This window comes from Pristis pectinata, chromosome 10 (genome assembly GCF_009764475.1).
Source record: "Pristis pectinata isolate sPriPec2 chromosome 10, sPriPec2.1.pri, whole genome shotgun sequence".
Taxonomy (NCBI): domain Eukaryota; kingdom Metazoa; phylum Chordata; class Chondrichthyes; order Rhinopristiformes; family Pristidae; genus Pristis; species Pristis pectinata.
This window is the reverse complement of record NC_067414.1, coordinates 22,846,600-22,866,326: the sequence shown is the minus strand read 5'-3', so window position 1 is coordinate 22,866,326 and position 19,727 is coordinate 22,846,600. Positions and strand designations below refer to the sequence as shown.

At 43.1% G+C, this 19,727-nt stretch overlaps 1 non-coding gene across 1 annotated transcript; it reads left to right on the top strand.

Annotated features, from left to right (window-relative positions):
• Positions 1–12,864: 12,864 nt before the first annotated feature.
• trnan-guu (transfer RNA asparagine (anticodon GUU)) lies at positions 12,865–12,938 on the top strand. Its single transcript has one exon. It is a non-coding gene; the product is annotated as a tRNA-Asn (tRNA).
• The last annotated feature ends 6,789 nt before the right edge of the window (positions 12,939–19,727 follow it).

The following is a 19,727-nucleotide window of genomic DNA, read 5'->3' as shown; positions in this document are numbered from 1 at the left end:
CTTTCAAGTGAGAGATGCACAAGGAGTCGATAAATGTTGTCAAGGGCTGGCTGCTAGCAAGGTCTAGTGCATTCTGCCATTGCAGTTGCAGTTTGAGCCTCAGTCATGGAGGCGGAATGGATTACTGTAGTAATATAATAGGGAAAGGGGACATGGGAGGTGGTCAGGCCATTAACTGGTGGGAAAGATTGAACTGAATGGAGGGGTAGGCTCATTGGAAAGTGGGGAATGTGGTAAAAGGCTGCTGGAGAGCAGGAGATCAGTGTTGGGGGGGGGGGTTGTTTAGGTCAGGGATTGTTGGGGATTCAGATGTTACCTCAGAACTAGATTATGGGAAGATGAGGATCAGGCTGAAGAGTTGGGTCAGGATTGGAGGGTAACCAGTGGGAAGGGGGTAGCGAAGGAGATTATAGAGCAGTTAGGTGGGGAGTAGGTGGCAGGATGATTGGGGCTGAGGGAGAGGGTGACCTGAGGGCTATGGTAAAGTGCAAACTTATGGAGGACCTACCTGAGAAAGGTTCCTGCACCAAGCCTCACAACCTGGGACTTACTAAATTATTAATGAAGGGGCAGCATTACTTCAGCTGTGAAGATTCCTTCTGCAGAAAATGCAGGAAACGCTCAGTAGGTCAGCCAGCATCTGTGGAGAAAGAAAGAGTTAATATTTCGGGTGAAAGTTCTGATCTAAAGCCTAATATACAGAATGTTTCCAGCATTTTCAGATCTTTTAGATTTCCAACCTCAGCAGCTTTTTGATTATTTTATCATTTTTGCTTTTGCAATTGATTTTTTTTAACTGCAGTTGAATCAAGTATCACATAAAGAACAAGGGACTATGGGATCTGGTTTCTAGGCGACCATGTTAAAATAGCAAATAGGACAACTTCAGTCCAGTGGCATTAGAAGCGATGAAATCGGAAACAAGACAATGAATTTTAAGAGGACTGGATAAGTAGTATTATATCGAGTGGCTGCCCTTTTCTCATCATTAACTGGCATTGCATTCATTGACCCTAGATGAATGTTCAGTCACAAATAGAATGATATGCAGAGATGAAAGCAGGAAGCTGTAAGTTATAATCACTTACTGCATGCATTCAATCTGAAATCTTTGACCTTTTCCATGTATATAAAAATGCAACAAGTCAACAATTTAAGTACATACCATATGATTATTTACTCACACCCACACTGCTTGTCACCTTGGTTTATATTTAGACCTGAAATATCCCAAATGCATATTGTGTGCTTCAGCTGCTGATATTTATTTCCATTGATATCAGGAAAAGAAAGAAGATTTAATATTATTGCATGACTCTTCATCAGAACAGCGACAGTCCATTGTACTCTCACTTTTCATTTCATTGCTGCACTCTTGCTGAGATTCACTGGAGATGGAAATGTTCCAATAATATGATGAGACAAGATTGTAAGTCCATAGCCATGTATAAAATTGAGTGCACTTATTATTTCCAGTGAAACATACAGCAAAAAAATTATAATTTTCAACTGAAGTATTATGTACCACCTTAAGGGCAAGATAAACTTAAGGAGATCCATGTTGAATATGTACAACTGCAAAACACATCAATATGCCTAAATTTGCACTGTAATGTGAGCACAAATTGACGTTATATCTAACCAGTAAAGTTAGTGTGTGTTTTGACAAAATGTGCTTAGAAAGTACCAAATCTGAAAAATTCGTACTTCATATTAAAAACCTATGTCAAATCTGCTCTTAAACTAACAGCTATTGAATTTTCACTCTGTGACCTAAACTGGTTGGTTCAACCAAAAAAAATCAAACTCGAGTTTTAATCAGTTCTGTTCCATGATGTTGAAAGATGTGTTTTGAACTTTGGCAGAGAATATTGCTGTTTTACCAAAAAAAAACACGTTTTATGTTCCTTGATTTCTAGACTTTTACACTTCAGTAACCAATGCCAGATGATGTTTAAGCACCATTGTGTTAGTTGATTTTGTTCGCATGCATTGCTTTAACATTTAACAAGAGGGCCAAGGGCAAGACAAGACCATTGATCTCAGTTGAAGATTATGACTCTAGTTTTGAAACATACAAAATCCTTGGATCTTGACAGGGTGGACACAGGGCTGATGTTTCCCCAGCTGGCCTGGCTAGAACCTGGGGTTACAGTCCAAAATAAAGATCAGCCACCCAGGACAGAGATGAGAAGGAATTTGTTCACCCAGTGAAGAGTGAGTTTTTTGGAATTCTCCATCTTTGAGGGCTGTAAAGCCTTGGTTACTGAGTATCTAAAACTGAGAGATGTAGATTGGGTAGATAGTAGGTCTTTTTCCTGGGGTGGAAATGTCAAATGCTAGAGGGCATAGCTTTAAGATAAGAGGGGGAAAGTTTAAAGGAGATTTGTGAGGCAAGCTTTGTTTACTCAGAGTGGTAGGTGGCTGGAATGTGCCGCCGGGAGCTGGTAGAAGTGGATACAATGTGAACAGGCAGGGAATAGAAGGATGTGGACCATGTGCAGCCAGATAGGATGTAATTAAATTGGCATCATAGTCAAAGCAGACATGGTGGGCCAAAGGGCCTGTTCCTGTGCTATATTGTTCTATGTTCCATGTACAGTATATTCATGACAGAGGTTGATAGAATTTTGTATGTTAAGAGAATCAATAATGGGGCTAGTACTGCAAAATGGTATTGAGATAAAAGATCAGCCATGATCTTATTGAATGATAGAGAAGGCACCAGTGTCCAACTGGCTACATCTGCTTCCATTTCTTATGAACTTGCATTACCCAAAACTCAAGAGCCGCTTGACTAGCCATCAAGGTTTTATATTGAACCCTAATTTTAATCTATTATGAATAGCATGAGCAATAATTTATTGGAATGAGTCTTGATCACTATAACACCCAGATAGCATAAGATGCCCCCTCAATCCCAGAATGATTTAATAAACTCTTACTATCTATATAAGAACAATTGATTTATTTATGACTCTGACAAAGTTATAGAAGCCTACTTCTTTTGTAGCCCCAATGATAGAGTAGTTTAATAAAACAGTACTTGAGGGAGGGTGAGAGAGAATGCAGGAGAGGAAGAGATGAGATAAACCCCTGCTCTCATTGCTCTGTTTCCTTTGCTCCTGAGAGGCCTATTTAGAGGCAGTGATTGAAGAAAACAAGGAAGGAGTTCATTTTTGCCATGAACTACAAAAGCATATCCCATGGTCACACGAATTCAGGCTTCATTAGTGGTTGCAGATAGGATGAGTGGAGTCGATGTTCAATAATAAATGGAATTTAATGACTTCACAATTGCCTCAAAGATGAGTTCATCTCACCAACACTCAACAACACCATTCAACACTCCTATTACCTTTGGTCCATTTTTATCAAGGATGCCACCTTTGACATTACATTGTTCAACACACATGCATAACTTACTCTTCAGGAAAGCCCTATTGGTTGGCTTGGGCAGGAATTTAGTGAATAGCATTTCTTGTGATGTGAATATTTGCATCCAACTGGTCGATAGATCTATTGTGCTATAGAAAATGAATTGCTTTGCCTGACAAAAGGTACACAAGGCGATTTAGTAATTTTATCATTGACAAATTGGCTAATTGGGGGTGAAACTAGAAGTGAGCATTAGTGAATTGGCAGCCCAGATTAGTTTAATTGAAAAGAGGAAAAGTACAACATAAAACAAGCCACCAGCCTGTTATAACTCATTTTATGCTTTCTTGAAGCGTATTGTTTGCGTTTGAGTCTAATGAGGACTCAGTCTTGGCTGCTAAGGTTCCTCATTACACTAGTGTAAAAGGGCGACACGGTGGTGTAGTGGTTAGTGTAATGCAATTACAGCACCAGCGACCCAGGTTCAATTCCACCACTGTCTGTACGGAGTTTGTACGTTCTCCCCGTGTCTGTGTGGGTTTCCTCTGGGTGCTCCAGTTTCCTCCCACATTCCTAAAACATACGGGTTAGGAGTTGTGGGCATGCTACATTGGCGCCGGAAGAGTGGCGACACTTGCGGGCTGCCCCCAGTACATCCTTAATGCAAAAAGACACATTTCACTGTGTGTTTCGATGTACATCTGAGTAATAAATAAATATCTATCTATATCTGTCTATCATAGAGTCATAGAGTAATACAGCATGGAAACAGGCCCTTCAGCCCAACTCGTCCATACTGACCATGGTGCCCACCAAGGTCCCGTTTGCTTGCGTTTGGCCCATATCCCTCTAAAAGTCTCCTATCCATGTACTTATCCAAATATCCTTTGAATGTTATTATTGTAGCTGCCTCAACTACTTGGTCTGGCAGCTTATTCCATATGCACACCACCCTCTGTGTGAAGAAGTTGTTCCTCAAGTCCCTTTTAAATCTTTCTCCTCTCACCTTAAACATATGCCCTCCAGTTTTTAGTTCCCCTTCCCAGGGATAAAGACTATGTGTGTCCACCCTATCTATACCCCTCATGATTTTATGCACCCCTATAAGGTCCATGGAATAAAGTCCAAGCCTGCTCAACCTCTCCCTATAACTCGGGCCCATGAGTCTTGGCAACATCCTTGTAGATCTTCTCTGCATTCTTTCCAGTTTAATGACATCTTTCCTATAGCAGGGTGACCAAAACCATGCACAATATTCCAAGTATGGCCTCACCAATGTCTTGTACAATTGCAACATGATGTCCCAACTCCTATATTCAATGCCCTGACTGATGAAAGCCAGCATACCAAACGCCTTCTTCACCACCCTGTCTACCTGTGACGCTGCTTTCACATCATCCTGGTTCCAGGCCTTTTCCCAAACTCACTGTCAGTGGCACTCACCCACTGCACTGGCTTAATCGAGGCATAGGATCATACAGAATGAAAATGTACTTTCAACCCATTGAGTCCATGCCGAGCAGCAAGCACCCATGAGCTGACCCTTGTATCTTAGGGTCATCCCAGGAGGCAGAGTACGCTGCAAGTGGTGGCTTGGTCTCTGGCGTCAGATCCTTGAGCAATACACCTCCCAGGATAAGATATCTTTATTGGTCACATGTACATCGAAACACACAGTGAAATGCACCTTTTGTGTAGAGTGTTCTGGGGGCAGCCCGCAAGTGTCGCCACGCTTCCGGCGCCAACATAGCATGCCCACAACTTCCTAACCTGTACGTCTTTGGAATGTGGGAGGAAACCCGGAACACCCGGAGGAAACCCATACAGACACGGGGAGAACGTACAAACTCCTTACAGACAGTGGCCGGAATTGAACCCGGGTTGCTGGCACTGTAAAGTGTAACGCTAACCGCTACACTACCCTGCCTGTCATTTAGCAGTTCATGATCTCAAGGGCCTTGGAACTGTTTTTGGATGCTCCCCTTAGACTTTGAATATTCCTCAAGTAGACAAATGTAGCAGCTGGACTACCCTGGATCCAGCCCATATCTATTTTTAAATAATTTTAAACTAAAATGATTTTAAAATAAAAGAAAATGAAAAACATTTTAAAGGACTAGAAATAAATGTAGAGCAATATGAGAAAAACTTGGCTGCGCTTCCTTTTTTACACAGTTGCTTCTTATGCCAGCTTCACTGGTGTCAGGCTGAGGGATCAGATGCACCACATTTGATCTCTCTCCTTCATATGTCTATGCTCCACTGTTTGACTTGGAGATAAGGCCAGCAGAGGAATGGAAAGTTGCAAGTGCCAATATCTGAACCTCCAGATCATCCCCAAATTCCACATTCCAGCTTGTTGGTGCAGAGATTGAAAATGAGCTTAACTTCAAACAGCAGATAGCTAGTGGCTCTCGATGGAATCGTTCGATAAAGTATAATCCAGCCCAAGAACCTACCTTGGTAATACTGAATTAGGCCCTGTTATAGGACAAGGGCATAACTGAGGACATCTATGGTTACTTTTTAACTCTTGACCTATCGAAAGGTACATCCTATTAACACATCAGGACAACAATAACAAGCAACAACTTTAACAAGTTTAAGATAAGATAAAAAGGTGAATTCAATAAATATAGTTTCACTCAAGCATTTAGTTTTAACATCCATTTAAAATAATCATTTCTGCTCATGTGTCCAAGTCCTTGGCTGTGACTTTCCCTCCCTGGTTTATAGTCTGACCAGCTGCTAGCTGAGAGATAGGATAAAAGGAAGGCAAATTCACCAGCACTTCAGCATGCCTGGGATTTTCACAGTCCCATCTTATGTTCTGCAACTATGTTCCCTAGCTTCCTCCCTGTATTGCCATTAACATCCGTTGCATGCAAGCTGACAGCAAATAATGAGGCCATTCAGCCCTTTGTTCCCATGCAGGCTTTTTGATAGAGCTAGCTACTTTCCCCATAGCCCTGCAATTATCTCCCTCTTACTTATTATTCAGTTCATGTTTGATTGTGACCATTCTGTCTGCTTCCACTGCTCTTTCAGGCAATGCTTTCCAGATCTTAATGACTGGCTGCACAATTAAATCAGCTGCTCGAAATTTTCCTGCCATCCTGCCAATTGAAAGTGTAAAGTTTAAAATCCTTTACTGGAGCTCTTTTGAAGTTATCTCTTCACTAAATCAATTCCATTCACTGTGTACTAACAGCAAATGAGACTTCATTTTGGTGGAGCGGATCATTCCCCCCATTTATAGAATATACCCAATTTCTCTTCACCAATACAGAAGGGTGATCCAATTGGCTCTGACTTATTCACTGCACATTTTAGAATATAAAACATTACAGCACAGTACAGGCCCTTCGACCCACAATGTTGTGCTGACATTTTACCCTACTCCAAGATCTATCTTACCCTTCCCTTCCTTTCTTGACTGTGATCCCTTATTTATTGCCAGGTTTATTTTTCTTTTGAGGTGTTGCAGGCACAGTAGTGTAGTGGTTAGTGTAACGCTATTTCAGTGCCAGCGACCTGGGTTCAATTCCCGCCTACTCTGCTGTTGCATCTCTCTGTTTCCTGCTCACTTGCTAACTTCCTATCTTTCTCTCTCAGTAAATCTCAGTGTTGTGAGCAGCACAAGTCTGTACTGTTCCTTATAGTTCAAGTCATATAAAAGCTGCTTCGCAGGGTGTATCATATGTTTACAACTTAAACAAGTGACTGTGGCCTCTGGGCCTTCTTTTGATGACATAACAGCACTAGTTGTCTGAACTGCTTTCAACCCCAATGTACATTTCACACAGCAGTTCCCTTAGTCACAGCAGCACGAAAGCATCCAGTCCCACTAAATAATCCGCATTGAGAGTTGTGCTTCACAAGGTTTGAGGGGTTGTATCCATTGGCAGATTTCAGTGAGGGCAGCAGGTTTATTGCAGAAATCCCTGCAGCTGCCTTTGCATTGCCAAATGAGACTTTAGAGCAAGATGGTCTCCATGCACAATTCACTCCGCGGATGATTCAGTGTCCTAATGCCAGGTCTTGACCTGAAACTTCGACTTACACCTTCTGTCTTCACACATGCTGTTTGACCCACTGGGTTCTTCCAGCGTTCTGTTTTGTTTTTGCACTTACTGTGGATTGGCTTTCTGGATCACAGAACTTGGCACATTATGGCTTCTGGATATGGCAAGGTGGTTGGCAGGAGACATGGGAGATTAAAACTATCCTACATTGAATATTGCCTTTGTGTTTACAAATGCCAGCAACCATCTGCTGATCATAGCTTTCCTGTAAGTTGTAGGGCAAACATTATTCAGAATTGGCCTGTCATCTATAACAGTGTCATAAGCCAGCTGAAGAATGTTGCAATTATCTGCTATACTGCTTAACAAACTCCCATCCACAACAACCATATCCTGCTGTCGATCAGAGTTAAAGACAATAATGCTTATTTTAATTAGTATGTAGCTTTGTAGCATTGATTACACTAGCACTACCTAGTTTTCACTTTTGTCAATGATCTAGATAAGAAAAATTTTGCTTTGAGACCTTGTTTGCTGTAGTGTAGTGTAATGCTATTACAGGGCCAGTGACCCCGGTTCAATTTCCGCTGCTGTCTGTAAGGAGTTTGTACATTCTCCCCGCGTCTGCGTGGGTTTCCTCCAGGTGCTCCGGTTTCCTCCCACATTCCAAAGACGCACAGGTTAGGAGTTTTGGGCATGCTATGTTGGCGCCGGAAGCGTGCCGACACTTGCAGGCTGCCCCCCAGCACATTCTCAGTAACAGAAAAATATGTATTTCACTGTGTGTTTCTATGTACATGTGACTAATAAATAAATATCTGATCTTTTCTTATCTTTCTATGGTCATGAAAGTTTTCTATCGGAGGTGAGATGCATCTTTGTGGCAAGAAAGTTTGGAGAAAATAATGCTGGGCCAATGATAGGGTCTTGCTTGACACAGGTCTTTGTTGAGATTAGCTCTGTTGTCCATCCATTGGTGAGGATCATGGCTCCCATGCATTGTGCTGTAAATATAAGATGGAGAATTGGCACAGTGTACAGCATGGCAGTGCAGCAGTTAGTATAGTTGCTTCATAGCTCCAGAGAGCCAGGAAGGGAAAGGAATGAATGGCAAGTGGAAGGCTTTTAAGAGTGTGATATCAAGAGTCCATGAGCAGCATGTTCCTTTTAGGGTGAAGGGTAAACCTAGCAAGTTTAGGGAACCTTGGCTGATGAGAGATATTGAGGCTCTGGTCAAGAAAAAGAAGGAAGCACTCATTTGGTTTAGGAGGTTGGGGACAAGTGAATCCATTGATGACTATAAAAAGATTAGGAATACTCTTACAAGGGAAATCGGGAGGGCAAAGAGAGGGTTTGAGATGGATCTGGTAGGTAAGGTTAAGGAAATTCCCAAGAGGTTCTATAGCTATATCAAGAGTAAAAGGGTGGCCAAGGAGAGAGTAGGTCCCTTTCGAGATCAGCAGGGCTGCCTATGTCTCGAGCTGCAGGAGATGGGTGGGAGTTTCAATGAATATTTCTTCTCGGTGTTTACTGAGGAGAAAATCATGGTTGCCCAAGAGATAAAGGAAACAAGTGGTGATGTTTTGGAGGACATTTGTTACCAGGGAGGAGGTATTTGGTATTGGCATTGGTATTGGTTTATTATTGTCACTTGTACCGAGGTACAGTGAAAAACTTGTCTTGCATACAGTTAGAACCATAGAACCATAGAACACTACAGCACAGAAAACAGGCCATTCGACCCTTCCAGTCTGTGCTGAAATGTTATTCCGCTAGTCCCACTTACCTGCACCCAGTCCATAACCCTCCAGACCTCTCCCGTCCATGTATCTATCCAATTTATTCTTAAAACTTAAGAGTGAGCTCGCATTTACTACATCGGATGGCAGCCCATTCCACGCTCCCACCACTCACTGAGTGAAGAAGTTCCCCCTAATCTTCCCCCTAAACCTTTCCCCTTTCACCCTAAAGCCATGTCCTCTCGTACTTATCTCTCCTAATCTAGGTGGAAAGAACCTACTCATATTAACTCTGTCTATGCCCTTCATAATTTTGTAAACCTCTATCAAATCTCCCCTCATTCTTCTACGTTCCAAGGAATAAAGTCCTAACCTGTTCAATCTGTCCCTGTAACTCAACTCCTGAAGACCCGGCAACATTCTAGTAAATCTCCTCTGCACTCTCTCAATCTTACTGATATCCTTCCTACAGTTAGATGACCAGAACTGCACACAATACTCCAAATTTGGCCTCATCAATGTCTTATACAACCTCACCATAACATCCCAACTCCTATACTCAATACTCTGATTTATGGATGCCAGGATGCCAAAAGCCTTCTTTACAATCCTGTCTACCTGTGATGCCACTTTCGGGGAATTATGTATCTGAACTCCCAGAGCCTTTTGCTCCTCCGCACTCCTCAGTGCCCTACCATTTACTGTGTATGTCCTCCCTTGATTTGTCCTTCCAAAATGCAACACCTCACACTTGTCTGCATTAAATTCCATCTGCCATTTTCTGGCCCATTCTTCCAGTTAGTTCAGATTCCTCTGTAAGCTTTGAAATCCTTCCTCGCTATCCACAACACCTCCAATCTTAGTGTCATCAGCAAACTTGCTGATCCAATTTACCACATTATCATCTAGATCATTGATATAGACAACAAACAACAATGGCCCCAGCACCGATCCCTGAGGCACACCACTAGTCACAAGCCTCCAGTCTGAGAAACAATCATCCACTACCACTCTCTGTCTTCTCCCACACAGCCAATTTCAAATCCAGTTTACAACCTCTCCATGGACACCCAGTGGCTGAACCTTCTGAACTAACCTCCCATGTGGGACCTTGTCAAAGGCCATACTAAAGTCCATGTAGACAGCATCCACCACCTTTCCTTCATCTACTTTCTTGGTAACCTCCTCAAAAAACTCTGCAAGATTCGTTAAACACGATCTACCACGCACAAAAATACAGATTGATTCACTACACAGTGCATTGAGGTAGTACAGAGTGCATTGATGTAGTACAGGGTATAAACAATAACAGAATACAGAGTAAAGTGTCACAGCTACAGGGAAGTGCATTGCAGGTGGACAATAAGGTGCAAGGTCAAGCAAGGTAGATTGTGAGGTCAGAAGTCCATCTCATTGTATAAGGCAACCGTTCAATAGTCTTATCACAGTGGGATAGAAGCTGTCCTTCTGCCTGGTGGCATGTGCCCTCAGGTTCCTGTATCTTCTGCCTGATGGGAGAGGAGAAGAGAGAATGACCCAGGTGGGTTGGGTCTTTGCTTATGCTGGGTGATTCACCAAGGCAGTGAGAGGTATAGACAAGAGTCCATGGAGGGGAGTCTGGTTTCTGTGATGTGCTGGGCTGTCCACAACTTTCTGCAGTTTCTTGCAGTCCTGGGCAGAGCAGTTGCCATACCAAGCCACCATGCATCCAGATAGGATGCTTTCTGTGGTGCATCGATAAAAATTGGTGAGTGTCAAAGGGGACATGCTAAATTTCTTTTGCGTCCTGAGGAAGTAGAGGTGCTGGTGAGCTTTCTTGGCCATGACGTCTATGTGGTTGGACCAGGGCAGGCTATTGGTGATGTTCACTCCTAGGGACTTGAAGCTTTCAACCCTCTTGACCTCAGCACCATTGATGTAGATTTGCAGCCTTACAGCGCATTAATATGGATAAATACCCTGGACCTGACTGAGTGCATCCATGGACTTTGTGCGAAGCTAGTGAAGAAATTGCGGAGGCCCTTGCAGAGGTATTTGCTTCATTGTTAGCCACTGGTGAAGTTCCCGAAGACTGAAGGGTGGCTAATGTTGAGCCATTGTTTAAGAAGGGTAGCAAGGACAATTCAGGAAACTATGGGCCAGTCACTTTGACATCAGTTGTGGGGAAGGTACTGGAGGAAATTCTGAGGGAAGGGATCTACCAGTATTTGGATAGACAGAGTCTGATTAGAAGGAGTCAGCATGGCTTTGTGCATAGAAAATTGTGCTTGATGAACCTTAAAGAGTTTTTTGAAGAGGTAACCAAAAAGGTAGATGAGGGTAGAGCAGTGGATGTTGTCTATTTGGACTTTAGCAAGGCCTTCGACAAGGTCCCTCATGGCAGGCTGATCTGGAAGGCTGGGTGTCATGGAATCCAGGGAGAGCTTGTTAGGTGGATTCAAAATTGGCTCAGAGGTAGGGAGCAGAGGGTGGTGGTTGAAGGCTGCTTCTCAGAATGGAGGCTGGTGACTAGTGGCATGCCGCAGGCATTGGTGTTGGGACCCTTGTTACTTGTTATTTATATAAATGATTTGGATGCGAATGCACAAAGTTTGATCAGTAAGTTTGTGGATGACACAAAATTAAGTGTTGTTGATAGTGAAGGAGATTATCATAGAGTACAGGGGATCTTGATCAATTAGGGAAGTGGGCCGAGGAGTGGCAAATGGATTTCAATACAAATAAGTGTGAGGTGATGCATTTGGGAAAGTCAGACCAGCATAGGACTCACACTATGAATGGTAGGGGACTAGGGAGTGTAATGGAACAGAGGGACTTAGGAGTACAAGTGTATAGTTCATTGAAACTGGTGTCACAGGTAGACAGGGTGGTGAAAAAGGCATTTAGCATGCTGGCCTTCATCAGTCAGGGCACTGAGTATAGGAGTTGGGACATTACGTTGCAGTTGTTAAAGTCGTTGGTGAGGCCGCACTTGGAGTACTGTGTACAGTTTTGGTCACCTTGTGATTAAGCTGGAAAGAGTGCAGAGGAGGTTTACAAAGATACTGCTGGGTCTTGAAGGACTGAGTTATGGAGCGAGGTTGAGCAGGTTGGGACTTTTTTCACTGGAGTGTAGGAGAGTGAGGGGTGATCTTTTAGAGGTGTTTAAAATCATGAGGGGCACTGTGCAGAAAAGATTTACAAGGATGTTGCCAGGACTCGAGGGCCTGAGTTATAGGGAGAGGTTGGCCAGGCTAGGTCTTTATTCCTTGGAATGTAGGAGAATGAGGGACGACCTTATAGAAATGTTTAAAATTATGAAAGGCATAGATTAGGTGAACAGTAACAGTCTTTTCCCCAGGGTAGAGGAGTCCAGAACTAGGAGGCATAGATTTAGGGTGAGAGGGGAAAAATTTTAAAGGGACCTGAGGGGCAAATTTTTCATGCAGAAGGTGGTGAGTATAAGGAACGAGCTGCCAGAGGAAGTGGTTGAGGCAGATACAATAGTATCATTTAAGAAGCACTTGGATAGGTACATGCAGGGGTGCGGCTTAAATGGAGATGGGCCAAAAATAGGGAATTGGGACGAGCTGAGTGGGCACCATGGTTGGCATGGACTGGTTGGGCCGAAGGGCCTGTGTCCATGCTGTATCGCTCTGACTCTAATAAAATTGAAGCATCCAACCAGCACTAAATGTATTGCTCATTGGACTAGACTAATCAGCGGGGATTATATTAAGGGTGTCTCTGTGGCGCAATCAGTCAGCGCGTTCGGCTGTTAACCAAAAGGTTTGTGGTTCGAGCCCACCCAGGGACGCTGGCGATCTGGCAGCTTTGTTGGCAGGCACGGTCGTGTTGCGGTTAGCATAACGCTTTACAGTGCCAGTGACCTGCGTTCAAATCCAGCTGCTGAATGTAAGTAGTTTGTACGTTCTCCCCGTGTCTGGAGTTTCCTCTAGGTGCTCTGGTTTCCTCCCACATTCCAAAGACGTACGGGTTAGGAAGTTGTGGGCATGTTATGTTGGCACCGGAAGTGTGGCGACACTTGCGGGTTGCCCCCAGAACCCTCTACGCAAAAGATGCATTTCACTGTGTGTTTCGATGTACATGTGAATCTAGTCAAAAGGAAAAGAAAACATACGAAAGGTACAGAGAGCTAGGTAATGTTAGAGATCTGGAGGAGTACAAGGCTAAAAGGAAGGAACTTAAGAAAAAGATTAGGAGAGCCAGAAGGAGACATGAGAAGGCCTTGGCGGGCAGGATTAAGGAAAACCCCAAGGCATCCTACAAGTATGTGAAGAGTAAGAGGATGAGATGCGAAAAGATAGGGCCTATCAAGTGCAGCAGTGGGAAAGTGTGTATGGATCCGGAAGAAATAGCGGAGGTACTTAATGAATACTTTACATCAGTATTCACCACAGAAAAAGATCTGGGGGATTGTAGTGGGGACTTGCAGCAGCCTGAAAAGCTTGAGCATGAAGATATTAGAAAAAAGGTGGTGCTGAAACTTTTGGAAAGCATCAGGTTAGATAAGTCGCTGGGACCAGATAAGATGTACCCCAGGTTGCTGTGGGCGGCGAGGGAGGAGATTGCGGAGCCTCTGACGATGACCTTTGCGTCGTCAATGGAGACAGGAGAGGTTCCGGAAGACTGGAGGGTTGCGGATGTTGTGCCCTAATTCAAGAAAGAGAGTAGAGATAGCCCAGGAAATTATAGACTGGTGAGTCTTACCTCAGTGGTTGGTAATCTGATGGGGATGATCCTGAGAGACAGGATTTATGAACATTTGGAGAGGTATAATATGATTAGGAATAGTCAACGTGGCTTTGTCAAGGGCAGGTCCTGTCTTACGAGCCTGATTGAATTTTTTGAGGACATGACTAAGCACATCGATGAAGGGAGAGCAGTAGATGTAGTGTATATGGATTTCAGCAAGGCGTTTGATAAGGTACCCCATGCGAGGCTTATGGAGAAGGTGAGGAGACATGGGATCCAAGGGGACATTGCAGTGTGGATCCAGAACTGGCTGGCCCACAGAAGGCAAAGAGTGGTTGTTGAAGGGTCGTATTCTAAGCAGAGGTCGGTGACCAGTGGTGTACCTCAGGGATCTGTACTGGGACCCTTACTCTTTGTGATTTTCATAAACGACCTGGATGAGGAAGTGGAGGGGTGGGTTAGTAAGTTTGCGGATGACACGACAGTTGGGGGTGTTGTGGATAGTTTGGAGGGCTGTCAGAGGTTACAGAGGGACATAGATAGGATGCCAAGTTGAGCTGAGAAGTGGCAGATGCAGTTCAACCCAGATAAGTGTGAAGTTGTTCATTTTGGTAGGTCAAATATGTTGGTGGAATATAGTATTAATGGTAGGAGTCTTGGCAGTGTGGAGGATCAGAGGGATCTTGGGGTCCGAGTCCATAGGACGCTCAAAGCGGCTGCGCAGGTTGACTCTGTGGTTCAGAAGGCATATGGTGTATTGTCCTTCATCAATCGAGGAATTAAATTTAGGAGCCGAGAGGTATTGTTGCAGCTATATAGGTCCCTGGTCGGACCCCACTTGGAGTATTGTGCTCAGTTCTGGTCGCCTTACTACAGGAAAGATGTGGAAGCCATAGAGAGGGTGCAGAGGAGATTTACAAGGATGCTGCCTGGAATGAGGAGCATGCCTTATGAAAGCAGGCTGAGGGAACTCGGCCTTTTCTCCTTGGAGCGACGGAGGATGGGGGGGGGACCTGATAGATGTGTATAAGATGATGAGGGGTATTGATATGGTTGATAGTCAGAGGCTTTTCCCCAGGGCTGAATTGGTGACCACAAGAGGACATAGGTTTAAGGTGCTGGGGAGTAGATATAGAGGAGATGTCGGGGTAAGTGCGTGGAATGGGCTGCCGGAAACGGTGGTGGAGGCGGATATGATAGGGTCTTTTAAGAGACTTAGATAGCTACATGGAGCTGAGAAAAATAGAGGGCTATGGGTAAGCCTAGTAATTTCTAGGGTAGGGACATGTTCGGCACAGCTTTGTGGGCCGAAGGGCCTGAATTGTGCTGTAGTTTTTCTATGTTCTATGTTTCTAATAAAGGTATCTTATCTTAAATCAAATTAAGGCGAACAGGTGCTATTCATTACAGTTCAAATGAATCTGACCTGGAAATCTATGAACAATGTCATAAAATGGGAAAAGGCTCTGGCTACAAAGTTTTTCAGAAGATGCACTGAGGAGGTAGATAACAGGAGAGATACCCTCTATCCGCAGGTGACCAGGATCAAGTAAAGAAGGAAGGGTGAGCAGAAATTCTGAATGCCTCTGCCAGGAATCACGCCCTGAGGAATCAGAGACATCCCCACAATCTTTCTGATCTCATGAGCAGTTGCGGTGAATTGTCTGCTGCCATATTCCACCAAGCGTACAAGTGTCAGCGTGAACTACAGTCTGGGAAATACTGGCCCCTGGTGCTGTCGGTATAGTGTTCGTGCATTCTCCCTGTGACTGCATAGATTTTCTCTGGGGGCTTCAGTTTCTCTCACGTGCCAAAGGGGGAAGTCGATATGTTAATTGGCCATTGTAAGTTGCCTCTAGTGTGTAGGTGAGTGGTAGAATTTTGGGGGACTTGATGGGAATGTAGGGACAGGGAAAATTAGGCGAATGGGATCATTCTGTGAGCCAGCCCGCACTTGACAGGCTGAAATAACCTCCCATGTTGAAAGGAAATATGGTAACAGAACTATTTTTGCAGCTGATATGAAGATGGATTGAAAAGTGAGCTCTGCTGAGGACCAAAAGGGACGACAAAAAGATATAGCCAGTTTAAGTGAGTGAACGGGCAAGATGGTGTCAGGTCGAGGATAACTTGGCTGTGTCCTTTGGAATAGAAAAGCAAGATAGTTTTAAATGGGGAGAAGCTAATAAACACTGGTCTATTAGGGAATCCGTTTGTAGTCATTCAAGATATGCAGAAAGTAAACACAGGAACTGAAATAATTAGGCAGGTGAATGGTTGCAAAACGGGTAAGGGTATAACAGTAGGCGCATTGGTGAGACCATATTTGGAGCACACCATCTGCAGTTGTGGTCTCTGCATCTGAGGAGAGATGTACCTGCTGTAGAATCTGTGCAGCTTAGATTTAAAATATTGACTTTTGGGATGAGGTGAGTGTTCTATGATGAGTACTTGAAAAAATCTGGTCTACACTCACTGGAGTTTGAATGAATGAGATGTGAACTGATTGAGATGGACAAGATTCAGAAAAGGATTGATTGGATCAACATCCAAATGCTGTCTTCCCTCAATGTAAAGTGCAGTCCTAGAAGGCACGGTCTCAGGATAAGGTTTTTAGGATTAAAATGAGAAGATATTTCTTTATATTGCCGGTTGTAATTCCTTAGAATTTTCTACCTCCGAGGTCTGTGAATGGTCTAAATAAAATACAAGGCTAAAATTGATAGATTTTGGATTACTAAGGAGATCAGGGCATATGGGGGTCAGATGGGGAAGTAGATTTACATACAGGATCAACCATGATCTTGCTGAATAGCAGACCAGGTTTGGAGGTCACATGACCAAGCCCTGCTCCTATTTCTTAAAGCAATTGGAGGAATGTCACACATTCAGATTCCTTGCAACTTATTTCCAGATACATATAACTGAAAATACAATTTTCTTCAGAAACAATCCTATTACAATATACTATTTACCCACTGACTCAATATGGGGAGTAACCAAAATCTCATCATTATATCATGATATTCATTGCTTTTATTGAAACTATAAAGTAGTGCATATTTATCCAATTTATAATTAGTTGGCCTTTGTGGTTGCCTGAAAGAAATTGTATTGCTTCTTAATGATGCCCCACATATGCACATCACCATTTTCTTCCCAGTTTGATGTACCAATATCAAACGTTTGAGATTGGAACAACACACCATAACTCTAATAATATTTAGTAAAATGCACTCCAGGAAAACAGGGCCTCTGAAATACTTCTGGCCTTTGATGTCCTTATTGTAAATAAACAAGACAGTGGGCCTTTTCACATCTCAGTGACAAAAGTACTGCAAATTATAAATGTCTCCTTTCAGGTAAACTGACAGCATCATTGCTTTCTTGTCCAGTGTAGAAAGTCGTGATTAAGGTGCTGGCTGTTAGGAGCTGTTAATTAGACCAAAAGGAAGAACACTTGATTAGGTGCACATCCTGTCTTTAGGAGTGGGAAGAGTAATGTAACATATTTTAATTAGTCCTTAAAAATGGAGGGCCTTGGCACTGAAATACCATTGTATGCTTGTTATTAATGGCCTAACAAATCTGGCCCCATAAAGCTGGCTTCTGTTATAGATTAAGAAGCAATTGAGAAATACTGTTTCTGTTCTGCAGAATAATATTGAACATTGAGATTATAAAATGCCAGGAAATTAGTTCTTATTTTCTGCCTTCAATAATCTTTTGTATCAAAGTAAAAATGTAACAAGTACAATTAATTACCGATTGAACAAAATAATGAATGCATCGGTAATTGAAACTTCAAATGCAATTCAACACTCAAAGCATTGAGCTTGGGGTAACTTTGCCACATGAAAAATCATTTGGGGATGAACACCACTTGTTAAAATATTCATTATCAGGCTCAGGTCTCTAAAATTTTATTTCTTTTACCTATGAGAAAAATTACATCAAAGAAATCTTTTCAGGATTGAGTTATGTGACAGGTCACCAGAATGATGCCAAATAATCCAATATGTGATTATTCCTGCATATTCCTGTCTGTTTTTCTCCCCCTTCCTTATGCGCATGGAGTGATTCTTACTTTTAATAAATATCACTTACAGAAATGACTCATGAGGACCGCACAAGTGCAGGAAAAAAAATGACAGTTCACCCTTCTCTAATGTGGCTTCAGGTCAGCTGTTTCACAATGTCAAGAACAGAGGTAAAAAGATGTTGAGCAGTTCTTTCCAATTAGTTTCCTTTCCATCAATCTGTTTCTGTGCTCCTGAGTAGGGTATTTGCACAATTTGCTGACATTCAGGGATAATGTCAGAGAAAGCAACTTCTACGGAGCTGCTTATACCACAGCACAATCTGGCATGACATTTACTGAAACTACTGTATAAAGAATTTGCTTTATTTAATCTCTTAACGGGGAGCAGAGTTTGGAAGGCCCATGGAGAAAGGTAATTCCGGAGTTCAGTTTAGTCCTTCTGGTCAAGTAACCCCGCCTCCTCAGCCAATTAAAAAAATGAAGGACCTCTGGGAAAATTACAACAGACTTGTATTTCCAACACAATTCTTCTTAATTGCCCCAGGGCTGTAAGAGAAAAGCCCAGTTTTGAGTTAGAAATTAATGACAGGCTTATTAAGCAAAGGAGTGTTGGGTAGACTAGATATAGCTCCTGCTCTGTGTCTTTGGAAGATCTCGACGCTTAAGCAAATGATAATTGCTGCTACAGATTTGCTTGTAACATGCTGAAATGTTAAAGAAAATTTTTAACAAGCCTTTGTTGATGGCCTGATTTGGACCTTTGTTTGATTAGCACCCTAAAGCAGCACTCACGTCATGCCATTTCTTTAGGGCAGAGGATTTTTTCCCTTCCTATAAGTCCAGCATGAATATTAAATGGCCCCAAGGGTGGAATCAGTGACAGACTGTAGACGGAAGATAAGATCAGATATCTTTATTAGTCACATGTACATCAAAATACACAGCGAAATACATCTTTGCATAGAGTGTTCTGGGGGCAGCCTGCAAGTGTCAACACGCTTCCGGCACTAACATAGCATGCCCACAACTTCCTAACCCATATGCCTTTGGAATGTGGGAGGAAACTGGAGCACCCGGAGGAAACATACGCAGACACGGGGAGAACGTCCCTACTATCTCCAGCCCCTCTGGCCCTGGTCTCTCCCCATTTGCTTTGCTCCACCTTTCGCCAACAGTACCTTCAGTTACCTGAGCTCCATGATCCAAAACTCCATCCCTACTTCTCTGCTTCCCCCGATAAAGCTCACCTCCTGGATGAAGGTTTTGGTATCCCTCCTAATATTCCTTTCTTTGACTTGGTGTACATTTATCAAGTATCCGTCAAGATGCTAAATGTTGTTGCTTTGTATAATTAAGCTGTTTGTGCAGTAATTGGAGATAATGGGCTTGAACCCTCAGTTCCAGCTTCAGCAATAGTTATTTCAGTGCGGTCCATGGCACGTTTCTAAATTTAAATTTTATTTACAGTGTGGTAACAGGCCCTTCCGGCCCAACGAGTCCGCGCCACCCATTTTACACCCAAATTAACCTACCCATACGTCTTTGCAATGTGGGAGGAAACTGGAGCACCCAGAGGAAACCCACGCAGACACCGGAGAACGTACAAACTCCTTACAGACAGTGACGGGAATCGAACCCCGATTGCTGGCGCTGTAATAGCGTCGCACTAACCGCTACGCTACTGTGCCGCCCAACTTTTGACAACTTTTCCGTCCTTGTGTGCAGCATTTTCCCCCTGTCCGTCTGCTGATTAGCAGCACAGTCCGATTTTACTGCATTCTCATATTCTCAGCCTTCAGAACATTTAATTAGCTTGCATCTGGCACCATTATCAGGGTGGTTTATTTT